This window comes from Lutra lutra, chromosome 8 (genome assembly GCF_902655055.1).
Source record: "Lutra lutra chromosome 8, mLutLut1.2, whole genome shotgun sequence".
Lineage (NCBI taxonomy): Eukaryota > Metazoa > Chordata > Mammalia > Carnivora > Mustelidae > Lutra > Lutra lutra.
In genome coordinates, this window is record NC_062285.1 from 116,652,090 (window position 1) to 116,670,038 (window position 17,949).

The following is a 17,949-nucleotide window of genomic DNA, read 5'->3' on the forward strand; positions in this document are numbered from 1 at the left end:
TAATCAAAATCTTCTGGCTATTTATGTCCAATGTTTAATGTCCCTAAATTAAACCCTTATATTAATATTCCACTTTTGGATGACTTCCATTCAATAGTAATTGTGTCCCCAAACATTGGACGTACTTTTAACTGAGTTTCATGTCACTTTTTGTCAACTTTTTTTTCAACTGTGAGTCAGCTTAAAACAAAAGAAAACAATGCATTTTCTCTCCACTATTCATTAAGTTAGTGGAAAGTTGACTTTATGAGTAAAATCCTAATTTATGAATGTTCTCATTTTACTCGCTAAGGACATAGAAATTGATTATTTTGTAGCAAAGAATTAGAAGGGTATGAAACTATATTACAAATATCATTAAGTAATAGAATGTATTTTCTTTCACCTACCTGCCTTTTTTTTTTTTAAGTGAGTTATTTAACTTAATTTTTTTTTTAAAAAACGTTCTCCAGTTATGGAGTCTATAAATGACATTATGGTATTGCCACAGATTCTCGCCAATATATAAGATTATAACCTAGGATTAATATCTTTTATAAGCTATAAATTAAACAAAGACCTGTCTGGATAAGGGCAAGCACACATAAGTATTGCCCATCTTAGAATATTCGAGGCCTCCCATGAGAAAATCAGTAACTGCTTATTTCTTAGGACCGAGGACCTAACGTTCCTGAAGTCACCACCACACTTCACACTTATCTCCATGTGGAAATAGGTGGAAATTCACTGTTGAGCTTTAGCAAGAATGACACCTCTGTCACAACTTCACAGCCCCTATCAGAGCCCTCAGAGAATCTTCTCACATGGCTCCAAACAATAACTTTAGTAGGTGATATTCCTAGAATGAACTGGTTTCTAAAATCAAAAAGCATAACAGTTATGGCGAGTGCAGAAGAGTGAGGTAACATTCCACAGGAGGGAAAGTCTAATGCCACCAAAACCCAAAAAAACAGTATAACCTACCAAGATGGTCCAGAAACTCAGGAAAATGCAGGAAAAGATAAATAATTTGCCTTTACACCAAGCTCTTTGACCTGGTCTTTATTATGATGATAGACTTTCATGCAGATTTTCTAGCAAAGTTATTTGTGAATCAGATGGTGGGGTTCTCAGTATTGGGGGTGTGAGACAGAAGGAGCAACCAACCCTGCATGGCCGGGGCTGAGGAGATTCCGGGGATGTGGGACTTTTAGTGTTAAAAAGGGAAATGTCTCAGGCACACCCGGATGCATTGGTCTCCTGCCATGAGCCTCCCCATCTCAACGGTTCACAAAACCTTCCCCAAGCTTTCCAACAAGTTGCTCCACTGCTCACCAAAACTTCCCTACCCAGGTTGGGCAAAAGCTAAAGTGCAACAAAAGCAAAGGCTTTGTTGATGTTTCTTCAGTTCCCTTCTTTGGCATCTGTTCCTTCTTTTCAGTACTCCTGTTTGTTGAGGGACCCAATGTTGTTTCCTTCCCTAGATCTGTGCCACTTAACCTTTCTTTTAGCTCCTTCCCAAACCACTTCTATTATGTCAAAATAAAATAGTCCTGCGTCACAATTGCTCATGGCCTTGTTTCCTGCCATATGAAGATAGGAATCAGCTGCTCTTTCTTTCTTTTTTTTTTTTTAAAGATTTTATTTATTTATTTGACAGACACAAGTAGGCAGAGAGGAAGGCAGAGAGAGAGGAGGAAGCAGGCTCCCTGCCGAACAGAGAGCCCGATGTAGGGCTTGATCCCAGGACCCTGGGATCATGACCTGAGGCAGAGGCTTTAACCCACTGAGCCACCCAGGTGCCCCCAGCTGCTCTTTCTAATGTTTCGCTAGATGAGAAGCATCCTCTCTCAGTTAATAAAAACTACATGGGAAAACGTGACCTTTAAGGTCATCCTCAGGAAGAAAACATTTTGGTCATATGAACAGAGGTGGGGGGGATGGGGAGAATATTCTCTCAAGTAGGACTCTAACTACCTGGGATAAACTGTCTACCTCCTACCTATATACCTTCTACAGCATGGCACCACCCGACGTACACAGTAGATGGATATGAGATAAATGCCAAATTTCACAATGGTTAGATTCATTAAAAAGGCATTACATCAAACCTTTGTGAGAGTCTCCAGCTTTCTTCCATTCTAAATACATGTCTGTTATAAATGGATCTCGAAAGCATAAGTGCCAAGGAAGTCTACGTCCATGAATATTTCAATGTCTCTCATGAAATATGTTATCATCATTACCCGCACAATAGTATGGACAGTATTCTGCACAAACGAGGCACTCAATAATTATTGATTGACCAATGAAGGGTCATTACCTAATGCACTATGATCATTTATGCAAGGGGCCCACAGGAATCAGCATGATCCCATAGGCGTCTCTCTCTCTTTCTTTCATTTTTTTTTTTTAACTTTGAGAAAGAATCAGATAGTGGCTTGTCTTGGGCTACTGTAGGGAAATATGATAATAGCATAAATAAGGGGGTTCGTAGGAAAGAAAGAATGAGAAAAAAGAAAGAAGATCAGAAGCAAACAAATCAAACCTATTAAAACCTGATTTTTTTTTTTACATGAAAATGCACATTCACTTAAAGAAAAGGGTTCCAAACAGCAAGACTTCTCTGTCCTTGGCAGCAAAAAAACTAAACTGCCTTAGGAGATGAAGAGTAGAGTCAAAGCTGGAGCCCCTGAAATGTAAAACAAAAGCCAATTTGCATTTCATTTAAGAGAAGCAAACAGATGGGCCAAATAATTTCAAAATCTAGTTTACAATGAGAAGAAGAAATCTGGAATCCAAAGTCAAATGAGTCGGAAAGAAAAAGCAAACCAATAAGAAGAAATAAACACATACAGAAGCCATGACCACCTCCCTTGGCTGAGGTAGTTTTGGAACTTCTCATTCTCCCCAGCTTCTTCTCATGCCAGGGGAATGGGGAAGGGGGCGGGCAGGGGCAGGCTGAACACATTAGGGACTGTCACTTCCCCAGACAGCACCAAATTCATAGATCACAAACTCCAGGAGAGTGCAGAAATCTTAGTAACGGCCATAGTTGCCCTTCATCTCCAATATGACTTGAAAACAAACCTCGAAAATGTGCTTTAGAATATCTTTGCATCCATTAATTCAAATCATGTGAAATGGCAGTTTTCACAGGTTAAAAAATGAATGCATGTTGGCGATTTTGAATGTTTGAACCTAATACATTATGGTTTTGATTACAGAAATAGTAAGATCCGAAACATGTAGTTAAATATAAAATCAGGTACGTTCCTACTTATGTGCTTCCAGCAAAGATAGTTCCCTTTGGTCACTAATTACTTCTGACACAGGGTGTGGACTTCAGGTCCGGAGCCCACAAGGTCCAGGTCTGGGCTGTTCCTCTGCCCCTCATTTGTTCAGCTGTCTCATCCATCACCACGGGCTGAGTTTTCACATGAAACATCTGGTGGTTCCACTGTCTCTTGTTGGGATGATTTCCATTCTTCGAGCTTCGTTGGCTTTATCTGTATACTTTACACACTGGTTCTAGTTTCCAAATGAGTATTACTGTTGTCATGATTGTTGGTGCTTACCCAGAGTCCACATCTCTCTCCTGCTCTGTCTCTCCGGGACACGTCTTCCCTTTCTCCTATGCTGCCATCTCACTACGAGTGCTACCTGACTGCGTCTCTCTTTCTTCGCCTCGCCACGATTCCATTGCTTGGTGTCCTGTACGCAGAGGTGGCCCTTTGTCTTTCCCCTGAAATCTCACAGTTTGGGAGGCCAACTTTTTAGCAAGACTACCGAGGAGAGAATTTCTCCATAAGAGAAACAAAGTCACTGTCATTCTCACTTCCTAGTTTTGTGGAACAAGACCCAAAGAACCCATGTCCTCAGCACTTGTAGCTGAAGTTCAAGTTCAGGCTGAGCTGGGATGATCAAACTGAACTTCTGAGTGCTGATGGAATCCTTTGTGTAGCTATAAAATTAAGCAGACAGACCACCTACAAGCCTTCAGTATCAATTACATCAAGAACTAAGGGGACATTAATCAGTCTATGTTATATATTCCTATCAACTCTAGCTCAAAATTCAGCATTTGTTTATGTGGAGTTGCGTGATGGCCACATGAAGCGGGGGAGGGTAATGTGTTGCTCGTGGGGGATGGGGCAACATTTAGGCAACCCCAGGTCATTATCCTGTGGCTTTCAAAGGCTCAACAAGAGTATTTTATCACAAGTCACTCTCAAGATCCCTCAGAAGTTGTGAAAAAAATTTCCAATATCCATTTCTTTATTAGATGACATTTGATGAATAAAAGTGGGGTAATTTTAAATTATTTAAATACTTTCAAACACTGACCCTCATTTTTTTTCCTGGCAGTAGAGCTCCAAAGTCAAAGCCATGGGGAAGTTCTGGTATGGGCAATAGGGGACTGCACTGTCTGTAGAAAATCTGAAACCAATAATAATCCAGTCTATTATCATGATTACTTTGCATCATGATTCTAAACAATACTGGTGGTAATTTTAGTCCTCCCTGAAAAAAATATCTTTCTTTGGTTTAACTTTTAAATAATGTTTGTGGTTCCTACTGAGATGCATAATATATGGATAAGCTTCAAATGAGCACATTTTCATCATTTACCTTTTTTTTTTTTAAGATTTTATTCATTTATCTGACAGAGATCACAAGCAGGCAGAGAGGCAGGCAGAGAGAGAGAGAGAGGAGGAGGAAGCAGGCTCCCCGTGGAGCAGAGAGCCCAATGAGGGGCTCTACCCCAGGACCCTGGGACCACAACCTGAGCCAAAGGCAGAGGCCTTAGCCCACTGCACCACCCAGGCGCCCCTCATCATTTACCTTTTAATAAACATTGAATCTGACATGAAAATCTTGTGGAAAAAGTTCAGCTATACAATCAGTCTCTAACTCACATGGACTCAGGGACATGCTGGGGGCAAGTTCATGACCCTCGTCTGTGTAATAATACCCACAAATCACAGATTTGTGTGCATTATCATGCATTCCCACTTCCAAATCACAGATTCAAAATCCTCGAGAACAATACAGTAATTATAAAGACAAAGAAACTGAACTAGAGTTGCTCCAATTCTGTCCTTCTGTGAGAGGGCTTGGAATTTTTTTGTGTCAAAAATATCGAACAGTGAAACAGAGTAGGAACTGCAAGTTGGAATACTTTCATGTTTTAAACACAAAAATTTAATATGTAAACTATTTTTCTAAGCTTCAATGTTATCATTAAAAGTATGATTTTTCTTCTTTTTAAACTTGGCGTCAGGAAAGAGATCGCTATTGTGGTTGTGACGGGATTCTTACTGAAAATAAATTTGTGGAGGAGAAGAAGAGGGCACTGGGAATTCTCCAGCACACACACACTGCCCGCTGCTGCTTCTACAGAATGCTGACAATGAAGCTGGGACCTCGCTTTCATTTTCGCCCTTCTTGGAGGCTCTGTGACAGGTGTCTGAGCCTGGGCCGCTAGAGATTTGGAAGAGGAACCTCACTCTAAGCAGAGACCTGAGCAAAACCCAGGACATTGAACCCCCATGGCAGAAGTCTCTTCAGTTGTTATTAGCAAATCCTTCAGAAGCCACGTGGAAAGACTTGGAGGTCGACCTCAGATTTTAAAAATATATACATTACATTCATTTGTATTATTAAAATATATAGAAAAGTAATTTTTAAGCGTACTATGAAAAATATATTATCTGTGAAAATTATCAGCCTGCAGACTTTACAGGGTGCAGGGGAAAATGAGGCTGGTGTGCCCACGTAGACATCTGAAAGACCGGAAGACAGCGGAGCACTGTGCGAAGAGCCAAGGCCCTTGCTTCTGCTCGGTTTCATGTGCAAGCCCACTCAAGGCAGGGGGGAGGGGAGGCTGAGTGTGCTCCTCATCCACAAATCATTCCTGCCTCACCTTGAGACGAGGTGAATAAAGAGCGATGCCTTTCTCATGGGAGCTCCGTGAAGCAGCCAGCTGTATACACAACAAAAAGAGAGAGAAGCTATCTAGAACGTTCTTGTTTTCTAAAGATGATCTAAGGGGCGCCTGGGTGGCTCAGTGGGTTAAGCCGCTGCCTTCGGCTCAGGTCATGATCTCAGGGTCCTGGGATCGAGCCCCGCGTCGGGCTCTCTGCTCAGCAGGGAGCCTGCTTCCTCCTCTCTCTCTGCCTGCCTCTCTGCCTACTTGTGATTTCTCTCTGTCAGATAAATAAATAAAATCTTTAAAAAAAAAAAATAAATAAAGATGATCTAAGGCAGAAGGCACATGTGAAAAATCCCGTGAGGAAAGAACCAGGAGCACCGACTGAGGAATGGGTGCCCACAGGTCCTGATCTGCCTGGAATAGCCCTAATCACCCACCCTTTATTCTCAGAAGGTCCCCCATCTGGAAAATACTACAATAGTTGTGAGGATTAAGTAGTAGAACTTTCCTCCATTGCATCAAGGAGAAAAATAAGTTCAGAAAGCTTAAAATGCCTTATTGATGATCCCAGAAACTAGCAGAAACTCTGTCTTGTCCTAAAATCTTTTTATGGATCAGATAGCTGACAGGGATGGCAAGAATCCCCTAAGAATCCTAGTTTTCCTTATTTTGCTCTGGCCAAGACCAGATTGTATGTACCTCTGTAGATTTTCTCTGCAGCTACACCGGGGCTCTAGAAGGATATCTGCGATCTCAGAGCCACTGATGAGGCAGAAAATAAAAAGCCAGAGGACAAGCAGCCCCAATGCTAGGCTAAGAATCAGGCAGGTATTTTTGTTCTTGGTCTGGTCATGTGAAGATACACAGCTGGGTGATTGCCAAGCCATTGGTTACCTAGGTCTTTCTATTCCATTCTGCTCTGATTTCTTGACTACTACCCTGTGGTCTTCCCTGACTATCTCATCAGGAGTCTTAAGCTGCAAGTGACCTAAACCCAGATCAAATGGCAAGAAATTATGAGCTCAGAGAACTGAGAGGTCCCTGAGTTGGATCCAAAACTAGTGCTGGATCCAAGAACCGGGCAATGTTACAGAACTTGGCACCTCCCTCCCTACTTCTTTAACATGCTTCCCATTCTACTGGATTCCTTTTCAGATGGGTTCTCCCCAGTAAAGTGGCAAAACAGCTATTGGCAGCCCTGGGCTCCTAAAACCATCTTAGTATTTCTTCTCCTCATGGTGCAGCCCAGAGCCTGGCATTAGGTTTCACTGGGCTGCCCTGGGTCAGGTGCCCATCCCCAAGGAGAGAGGAGTCGATGCCAGGAGAGCTACAGAAACCAGGCTTGGGTGGAAGACAAAGTTTGCAACCTGTCACCCAGTTTTACAAATGACTAGTTTTTAAGGTGAGTGTTAATACATATAGGCCAGAGAATATTTTTAACATTAATTCTGATGTCACACTAATTTTATTTTTTCTTGAGCAGCAAGATATGTGTCAATGCAGCTTCTTCCTGAAAACAGTGAGAGAAAAATCCAGTTTCCTCTCAGACAGCAGATCACGACCGAACACTTGGAAAAGGAAAAATATCAAATGTGGCATCAAAGTACCTTGGAATTTTGGCAATATTTGTAAAATGAAAAAGAATTCACAAATATTTGTTCAATTGTGTTTCTTTTTCCAGATGTGGACAATAAAATAACTATATATTAAAAAAAATTCAACCTTTCACAAAGCAACCATTAACTCGCTCTCTGAATGGAGTTTTAAAAGAACAACATGTGGGGGAGCTGATGATTAAAAAGGAGATGCCCACATTCAAACCTTAAAAATATACAGAAAAGGCTCTTCTGTGCCTCATACTAAGTGTCACACAACTCTTTTATATTGATTCTGTAACCTCCCCAGAGAAGACCCTTGAATGTCACTGATTTCACTGATTACTGAATCTCTGTCCCTTTATACAGCTTTATATATTTTTTTACGTTGAATTTACTACTTCCTAATGTTATATTACATATTTATTTTTTTATTTTTTCACTTGTCCTTTTCCCTCTGTGGCAAAGAATCTCTGAGAACTGGGCGTCTGGTCTGTTTACTGCCATGTTCTTGGGGGCTCAGTAGAGAGGGGCACATAGGAGGTGTCAACAGCCGTCTGTTGAACGGATTAACTGTAGAATGGACATCCGGAAACATGACTGATAATCAAATTTAATTACGAAAAAGGATAAAGTCTGTAATTGCATTTTATCACTTTAAGTTTAAATTTTAAAAATTGAGCCTGGTGGAAATTTCTACCAGTTTCTCGATCTACAAAACTCTGACTTCAGGCTGCTGAATATGATCCTGAACACAAGTGTTTTTGGTAAACAAAACAGCTGTTGGTGTCTATTTTCCCCAGTGGTTATCTCATGGTTGGCCCATTCTTTAGATATTCTCAACGGAAAGCAAAAACAAACAAAAAAATCCAAACCTTCCAACTTGCAGGCACCAGGAGGAAACCTAATTTCATTTTCAATAGATGGAAAATTTTATCTTGGGAGAAACCTTTTCAACAGTTCAACAACTAGGTCAGTCATTCTCTGTTGCTTTATTATCTCACGTAAAATAGTAGCTAAATAGAATTTTAATCATTTTTTCCATTCACTTTCATATTCTTTAGTAGTTTCCACATGATACAATGCAATAAAATAGAAAGATTAAGAAGTCAGATCTCCTGGGTTATAATTCTGGTACCACTATTGATAGCTGTGTGAGTTTGGACAAATTTCCTATCCTTTGAAATTCTGTTTCCTCATCTGGAAAACAGAGAAAGTAACAAAATTTAGAGCACCAAAGTCATGAGAGAAAATAAAAGGACGTAAATTTGGCAAATGGCAGCAACAAAAATCTTCTTTAAGCACCTGTTAAAATAAGGCCTGGCCTTGAGTAAGTATTTGCTAAATATTTTTTATTACTATTACTTCTTTATTTATTCTGTTTTTTTTTTTTTCCCAAGAGTTTAAAATTTCAATTTGTTTTTGGTGTTGGTAACTTGAAACAAATTCAACACAGTTCTCTGACTTAAAAATCCAAGCTCCTATACTTAAAACATAAACCTTGAACCAATTAGGTCACATGAAAACCAAATTTATATGAGATACTGTAGGTTAGGGTAAAACAAAACAATGTTCACCACAAGAAAATGAAATGCATTTCAACAACTCTGTGTGTGCATGTGTGTGTGAGAGAGAGAGAGATACCCTTTGGTTGTCTATAGAAACGGGCTGCTATGATAAAGACTAAGTTTTCTAAAGAAAATGAGATAATAACAAAAGGCCTCTTTATGCTTAACTTTTATCAGGGGCAAAAAAAAAAGAAAGAGACAAAACAGCATGAAACGATGAGAGCAAGTGATGAAAATTCATTCACAATGATTACTTTCAAGAGTAATTTCTCTAGGGTAATTCAGCGGCCTGTTACTATGGCTCTCCAGAGTGATAGCTAATGTAAATGAGGCTACTAAAAGTGGATTATCATGGTAAGAATATTCTCAACCAATAATGTAACAGAAGCCCATCCAAAGCATTCGGGGAAAATTCAAAAGAAACGTCCTCCTTTTTTTTTAAGTTAATAGCCTAAGACACACTTCTTCCCTGACTAATAACCAGGAGGCACTTAAAAGTGTCCGGCCAGGAAAAAGAAAAACAAACTCATTTGGATGAAATAAGAACCCACCTGGTTGTCAGTATCTGTGTTTGATCCCAAGACTCAAATTTGGAGCCAGATTTTTTGCAAGATTGTGGCAAATGTTCCAAATTATTTTTACCCATTTTTCTTTATCTTAGGAAAAGTAATGTTTCATGGAGGGATGTCAAGAAATCCAAAATTTATTAATTTCAAAAACCTTTCTTGCAGATGTGTATGGTTCTCCCAAGATTTATTTGAAAAAACAATTAAGTACCACTATAGTGGGAAAATTTTTTAAAGGACACCCTCTTTCACAAGCTCAGGCAAATAGTCTTTGGAATACTGGTGTCGAGTAGCTATTGTTCTTGCTTTCCAGATGCTTACACATTGGCTATTACAACTGGATTGGTTTTAAAAGAGCTATGACCACTGTTCTGCATGGAAATATTCATTGAGGTAACTGGTTTACTAGTTTAAGTAATGGCTCTGTGTGCAGGACTGAGTGGGGGGAGCACCGGATAGGGGAGCAGTTGCAAGTTGTGCTTAGAACACCCAGGGGGTGTCTTGCAAAAGAAGACAGGTTTAAGGGAGACTTTGCATGAACAGAAGAGGTAAGCAATTCTGTGTAGGGCAGAGCCTCTTGTTTGGAAAGACAGAAACAAAACATGGGATGCAAGAGGTATTACACTTTCCGTAGACCAAAACTGCAGGTAGGAGGACTGATTAAGAGAAAGAAAGTCACCTTGGCTGAGGCTCATTGGCAGAGAACCATGAACCCAGTAAACTAGTAAAGAAAATTGACTGGATTAATTTCATTAATGACAGAATGAGGAGTCATGAGCAATAATCCAGAAATCACTGGGGTTTGATATTAAAGTTATTTTGAGATTATTTCATTTGAAAGGAGAAGGCACATGACATACTTTAAATTCCTTTCAAGCATAGGATTAAACCAATTTATGAGTTGACTCAGAAAAATTTTAAAAGTATTTAGACCCTATTCGAACTTTTATCTAACTCCTCTTACTTCTCATTCCACCTTGGAACAACAGGGTTGTTTTATTTCTACACGTCATAGCAAGGGACTGGATAATTGCTTGGGCTCCTGTGGAAGGCAGCCTTCAGATGGCCCCGTAGGACTGGTTTTTCTATGTTCCCAACTTCCTCATTCTCTTTCGTCTCCTCTTTGCCATTGTTAATGATGACAATGTCTGTCTGCTCAGCCCTATGAGGTCCTCTCCATTTCTTAAAACCTGTTTTTAGGGAAAATTTTTGAAAACTTGTCCAACAAAGCCTGATTGGCTTCCTCTCCTAGAGAATAGGCCTGCACTAGAAGAAGGAAGCTAAACTGTGAACTTTCAGGTATCAGTGAGTCAGAAAGTTATGAGTTAGTAGCAAGATTTGTCACTTACTGACTGTCTAGTATGTGCAGGTTCCACCTCTTTATATGGGCAGTGGGAGTGGCAGGAACAGAGGGTCCAATACCTTTTAAGGAGGTGCTGTCTTATCCTATACAACTGTGAAATTTAAGAGCCAGACATCATCTTTGATTGTATACAGTGGATTAGAGTACACAGTAGAAGATCCCCAGAGTCAGATAGAAATGTGCTAAACATTTTAGGGTAAGGGATACCAATATCAGGGGAAAAAATAGAACAAAAACAAAAATTTAAGGTAGCCAAATTTTAGCAGCATAGCCTACTAATTAAGAACCTAGGTTCAAAAGCCAACTACTGGGTTTAATAGGGGCTTGATGTCCCTATTGCTTGATGTCCCTGTCCCTGTTGCTTACCAGCTTCGCCATCCCTCAAACTCTTTGTGCCTTAACTTGCTTATCTGAAGAAGAGGGATGATGATGATGATGATGATGATATCTACCTTATTAGGCTTATTAACCTTAATAGGCTTATTAAGAGCACCATATGAGTTAATATTCATAAAATGCTTAAAACTCTGCTCCAGGAAAATTTGTTAATAAATAAACATCTCAGAAACCAACTCACTCCCATCTAAACTAACAGTTCTTAATCACTGGCTATGTCCAAGCACAGGTCCTAGAATATAAGCAGATTCCATGAAGTCAAAGATGTTTGTTTCTTTTGTTCAGCCCTTTGCCTAGATCAATATCTGGTATAGATTATGCTAAAAAAATATTGTTGGGTGAATAAATGGGTCTATGTTAGTAGTTACACAGAGGAGTTCTGCATGAGTCCAAATTTGGACAAAGTATCTCCAAGAAATTTCCATCTTTAGGTTCTGTGATTTCTTTAATGAACTACTGCATTGAAATGATACAAAACTAAAAATGTGCCCAAATGATTTAGGGAAAAATTCTTCCCTTTTCCTATCTCTTCCCTTCCCTCTTCCCATCCCTTCCTTTCTTCCTTCTTTCTCTCTTTCTCTTTTCTAGCAGACGTTTCTATTCAATCGTACATTTCTCTAGATAAAAGGTTAAGCAGGAACATAAAAGTATTCTATCCAGCGCCTCCAGTCAGTTCCACATGTGTCTGTTCATTATCTTCTTTTAGAGTTTCATATCTCCAGGCCTTTCAGTTGTGTCAGGTTGGCATTTCACTGCCCTTTATGTGTGTGACAAGTGAAACCAGGGAAAGAGAAGAGACTTGAGTGAAGAAAACCAGAATCCACACAGCAGTTTGAGGTGGTGTTCAGGTGACTCCCATACAACCTGCCTCATCAAGCCCCAGCCTCATCTCATACCTGGGACAAGCCCAAATACCTCCTTCTTCGGGGAAGAGCCCCGCCCACACTTCCGGTCATCACCCCCCCAACACCACCCCCGCCCACCCCGCTATAGACAGATACGCAATCAATACCTGCAAACCTGACCTGCATCATCTGGGAGCTGAGATGACCTGTGACTCTGCAGCTCTCACGCTGGGGATAGGTCACCCAGCAAAGATACCAAAAGGAAGTAGATCCTCCAAAATACATTCACATGCTTCCCCAAGGAGTGGGACTGTTCACCTGAGGAACTGAAACAGACAGTTCAGTTACTTAGATCAATTTTTAAAATCCCGACCCACCAGAATATTAAATCTTTGTGGTGGAATGACGAAAGCACTAACTTGAGGATAGTTTCTTGGACTGTCTGTAGACATGAGAAAATAGTACTTTTAATCAGGTCAAATCACTCTGCCTTTAGGATTCTATATTTATTCGTATTCCCAAAGAAAAATATTCAGTTACAGTGTGGAAAAATATGATTATTCTTTTAGCTCAAGAGGCAACCAAGAGTTCTTTCTTCAAATTTTGGCATCTAACTGATCAGAAATTGGTTTTGGAAAACTGTTTCCTGTGAAGTCATCTCTGCCTGTAGAGATTTTTTTATAAAAATCTGGCCTACAGAAGGAAATTCACAACCTGAGCTTTCACTGACCATGGAATCTCACTTGTGTCTCACACCTAACAGCAGCTGCTACTGTTTCCTTCTCATGTACCCTGTTATGAACTTTTGTTAAGATATTTGGCATCATTTGTTTTCTATGCCTCTAATTATATGATCTCCTCAGTTTGGCTCTAATTTTAAAATGTTGGCAAAACTTTTCACATATTAATCGTCTTTTTTTTAATGTGTCAGTATATTTAGCATTTATCAATTAAGACAGAGATCTTAACTACTCTCTCAAGTTTTTGTCACACTTAAGATTCAGAGAAGAGAGTCTCCCAAGATCACACCTATATAATAGAGACAGGTTTTAGCTCGTACCTGTCTGTCATAATTCCTAATTATGATATTCTATGAGTTAAGGACCTTCAGTGATCTAAGTCAGGAGTCACCAAACGTTTTCTATAAAGGATGAGCTAGCAGTATTGTATGCTTTATGAGCCATATGGTCTCTGTCACAACTACTTAGCTCTGTTGTGTAGACAAAAGCAACCATGGCAAAACAAATGAATGAGTGTGTCTCTGTTTTAAAAGAAGACCAAAAAATCAAACCAAAACAGAAAACCCAAAAACAAAAAATAAAAACAAACAAAGACAAATTTATTTATAATAGCAGATGGCTGGGGCCTTGGTTCATTTGCATTTGGGACTGTCCATTTGGCCTAAGCTTTCTCATACCGCAGTGGGGGTTGCAAGGATGAGTGTTCCAAGAGGGAGCCAGGGTGAAGTTGTATTATCTTTTAAGGGGCTTAAAATTAATGTAGCATCAGCTCTATTTTATTTTTTAGAAATGAGTTAATAAGTCTAGTCCATATTCAAGGGAAGAGGAATTAGAATGTATCTTTTTTTTTTAAAGATTTTATTTATTTATTTGACAGAGAGAGACACAGCCAGAGAGGAAACCAAGCACGGGGAGTGGGAGAAGGAGAAACAGGCTTCCCGCCCATCAGGGAGCCTAAGGCTGGCTGGATCCCAGGACTCTGGGATTTTGACCCGAGTGGAAAGCAGACGCTTAATGACTGAGCCACCCAGGTGCCTGGAAGGAGCGTCAAAAAAATTGCAAACATGGTTTAAAATTCCAAGTGTACTTACTGGCCACAAATTATTTACATTTCTCCCACATGCAAAACACATCCATAAATTTACTCCTTCCCAGACTCCCCAATGTCTCATTAGGCTTAAGTTCAAGGTTTAGAATCTTATCCTCTAAATGAGATCTAGGTACAAATGAAGCCCCTTGTGCGAGTTTTCACCACTTTCTCAATTTGGTATCTCTATGTGGTCTTTCCAAGTGGTGAACACAGGACAGGTGAACTTCTTACAGGAGACAAAACTCTCAGAGTGACTGTCTCAGGGAACACTGGCAGAGGCTGCATGGACTTTTCCTAGCTCGCATCGGAGGTCACCAAGGATTTTCTTTCCAGCATTCTATTGTCAAGGTTGTCACAAAAACCCACCAGGTTTAAAGGGGGATAGGACATGGACTCTACCTCTAGATTTCTCCCTCTGATACAGAATTTACAGACACATTACTACCACTTGAGAAATAGTGTAAGGACAGTTAATATTAGCAGGAAGGCAATCCAAAATTCTAATGATGGAATTGGTTTCTGCCAATGATGTTAGATGTGTGAGGTAGTTGATCCATGTGGACAGTCAGGAGAAAGAGATGGCGCTTTTAAAAAAAAAAAAGAGATGATCACATCAACCACTTGAGGATGTGATTAGGAGACAAAGGTGGAGGGGACCTAGAGAAAGTGAAGATATCAAATTCTTAACACATACAGTAGATCCATCTTTTTAGGGATGTTAGACTAAGTTATTTAGAACAAGGAAGTTTGAAAGTGATACTCTCTTTTTAGATTTAGGGAAACTCCAAGGTGTAATGCTCTGTTCCTGGAATATCAGCCCTGCAGAATGTGCTCTTTTGGAGACAGGCAGGAAATTTCCGGCTGCACAGCAATCAATATCTTCATGCCCTGACCTACAAACGCAAATAAGGAGCTGGCTCTAAATTCTTGCTGCCGTTTAGAAAGTTACAGGGCATGTTCTTTATGTCTTCTTTAGTTCTGTTCTTGGTAGGAGCCAACCAAGGATTAGGTTATTATGGTAATTTAACATTTATTTATCTTTCCTCTGAAAATCCTGTAACTTTTGCACAGGAATAGCCAAGTTGAGAGTCATCACAAAGATTAGGGAGGCCATACAGAGTCAAGACACCTGAATTTTGCTATTCTACTCCTGGGCCACCTTCATAGGAGTCTCTGAACTACATTTTCTTCTTATTGTATAAGGGCTAGTGAATATTGCCTTCTACTAGATTGATTCCTATAAACTTATTCAATTGATTACACAATTGATTCCTCTAAAAAAATGCTGTATGGGTCTTGGATTAAAAAGCCAATAGAAGACAGAAAATATATTTGAACTAATTCTTCTAAAACCTCGCATGGTGCTACCTTTGTGGGATTAGGTGGGTGAAATCGATCTTTCTTTCTTTCTTTCTTCCTTCCTTCCTTCGAGAGGTCTAGTTTTGTTTCGTCACGTTTTTATGTCTAAACCATCGTTAGATTTAGATTAGTCTCAGAAAACCCCACTATCTGGCACATTCCACTTTTAAGGAAGTTTTCATTTCTCTGGATGTAAGTGTCTGGTCTGCAACTCTGAGAGCAATCCTGTGGCATCAGCCATTGCTTCATACATGTTTGCTTTTGGCCTCTTCCTCTTTTTGTACTTAGTGTGACTCATTTTGCATCGCTGTTTATTTTTCAATGGCTTTGTCCTGCTTCTCCATCTGTATAGCACGTGTCATGTGATGCCTGATGTGTTTGTAAGTACTCTCTATATATCTGAATGTATTTGTTTTCCCATCACCTTCCCAAGTGCCTATCTATACACGTTAGGTCTGGGTTAGAAGTTGGGGCCGGTGACATTTCTAAACTGGGTACAAACACAGAAGTTCTTGTTTTTGCCATTTCGGGAAAGTCATGTGAGTGCTGGTGATGCGATGAGACGGGCTGGCAGGTGCTTCAAGGCCAGTCTGCTCTACAGGACTCCAGGGAGTGCCCTGGCTGCCCTTTAGCCCACACAGCTGCAACAGGAGTGGCAGCCTTGTTTACCAAGCCTGATTCATTTCCTATCTCTGACCCCGTCTCTCCTAATCCACTGATATCATGTCACAATATATTTTAATCTCACCTAGTTTCCAGGAAGAGACCTATTGTCATAATCAACTCTCGCTAATGGGATGCCAAGGTGGCTCCATTTGTTAAGTGTCTGCCTTTTGCTCAAGATCATGATCTCAGGGTCCTGGGATCCAGCCCCACATCAGGCTCCCTGCTCTGCAGGGAGTCTGCTTCTCCCTCTACCTCTGCTGCTCCCACTGTTCATGTTCTCTCTCTCTCTCTCAGATAAATAAATAAAATCTTTTTTAAAAAAATCAACTCTCATTTAAGGAGTGAAAGCCATGATATGAAAGTCTAGCATCCTGTGACAAACAAACTTGGATTAGGCCAATATTGCTTAAATGTCATTGTGAAATCCAAGGGCAATATTGACATACAGTGCCTTAATGATGACCTGCTAGATTTGGCTTCTTTAAGCTACAATCAACTGAAAACATTCCATTGTTGGGAATCTTTTATCTTCTGATCAATCTAGCTTGGCAGATCTTGTTATCCTTTATTATTTTTAAAACTATTCAAGTAAACAATAAGTGATCTTTCAGGGAAATGCTGTAAGGGAGGCAGCTTTTGGAGAGGGCCTCTTTATAGTTCTATTTCTGATATCTAATCAGTTCTGTTCCCTCTAAATAATTAGCAAGATTGTTCTATTGTTCAAATGACCTCATTTGGGACAGGGATTTTCCCCTTTGGCTTCTTCCTCTTTAATTTCTATTTTTAATGAATGTAAATACAGTGAGAACTTATAGTGCTAATCTTCCCTATAATTGTTACCGTCAGTTGTGGACATTCTGTATTCACAATAGTGATTCTCACAAGTTCTTTTTTTTTTTTTTAAGATTTTATTCATTTACTCGACAAACAGAGATCACAAGTAGGCAGAGAGGCAGGCAGAGAGAGAGGGGGGGAAGCAGGCTCCCCGCCCAGCAGAGAGCAGGGGCCCAATTCCAGGACCCTGAGATCATGACCTGAGCTGAAAGCAGAGGCTTAACCCACTGAGCCACCAGGCATCCCTCTCACAAGTTCTTTAATTTACCATATGGAAGCACAGACACAGCAGAAGGAGCAAGAACAGGGTTCCTTGATTCTCATTCTTCCCTGTTGTGCAGAGGCCCTACTGAGTAGTCAATAGCAGCAATTTGCTTTAGATACAGATAGACTTAGATCCAGTCCTCCCAAGTCATGCTACTTGGGTAAGTGACACCTCTCTATAATTCTCAGTGCACATATGTATGTAGGAGAGTAATCACAATCTCCTGGGTCATTGTCTAGGTAAATAAGTAAGTGAGGTATTTGGCACAGACCCAGGAGCATAATGAGATCCATCAATAGTATCCATAAGTAGTACATCCAAATTTATGTCCATCTTCTGTGACTCTACTGAGGAAAAGGATTCAAAACCCACTTGACATAGGAGTGTCAAATCTTTCCATAGTCATTTCCAGGTTCATGAGATTCCTTTCTGAAGTTTTGAAGTACAGAATATACCATTTTGGCAAGGTAGCTTCAGCAGTGCTGGTCATTTTAATGTTTCTCCACATCCAGAACAGTTTTCTCTTTACCTGCTCCTGGCAGAGACCATGCTAATAAATTAACACAGGCTTTGTCATCCAGAGACCTGGATGACTATGGGAAATTTATTAACATCTCTGAGCCTCCATGCTATCAGTCATAAAAGAAGTGTAAGACTTGCTCTGAAGGGTGGCCATGAATGTAAAAGAGAAGAAATGAGATCACTATGTGGAATCCCAGTGTTTGGAGCTGCTGAGAAATATATGAGA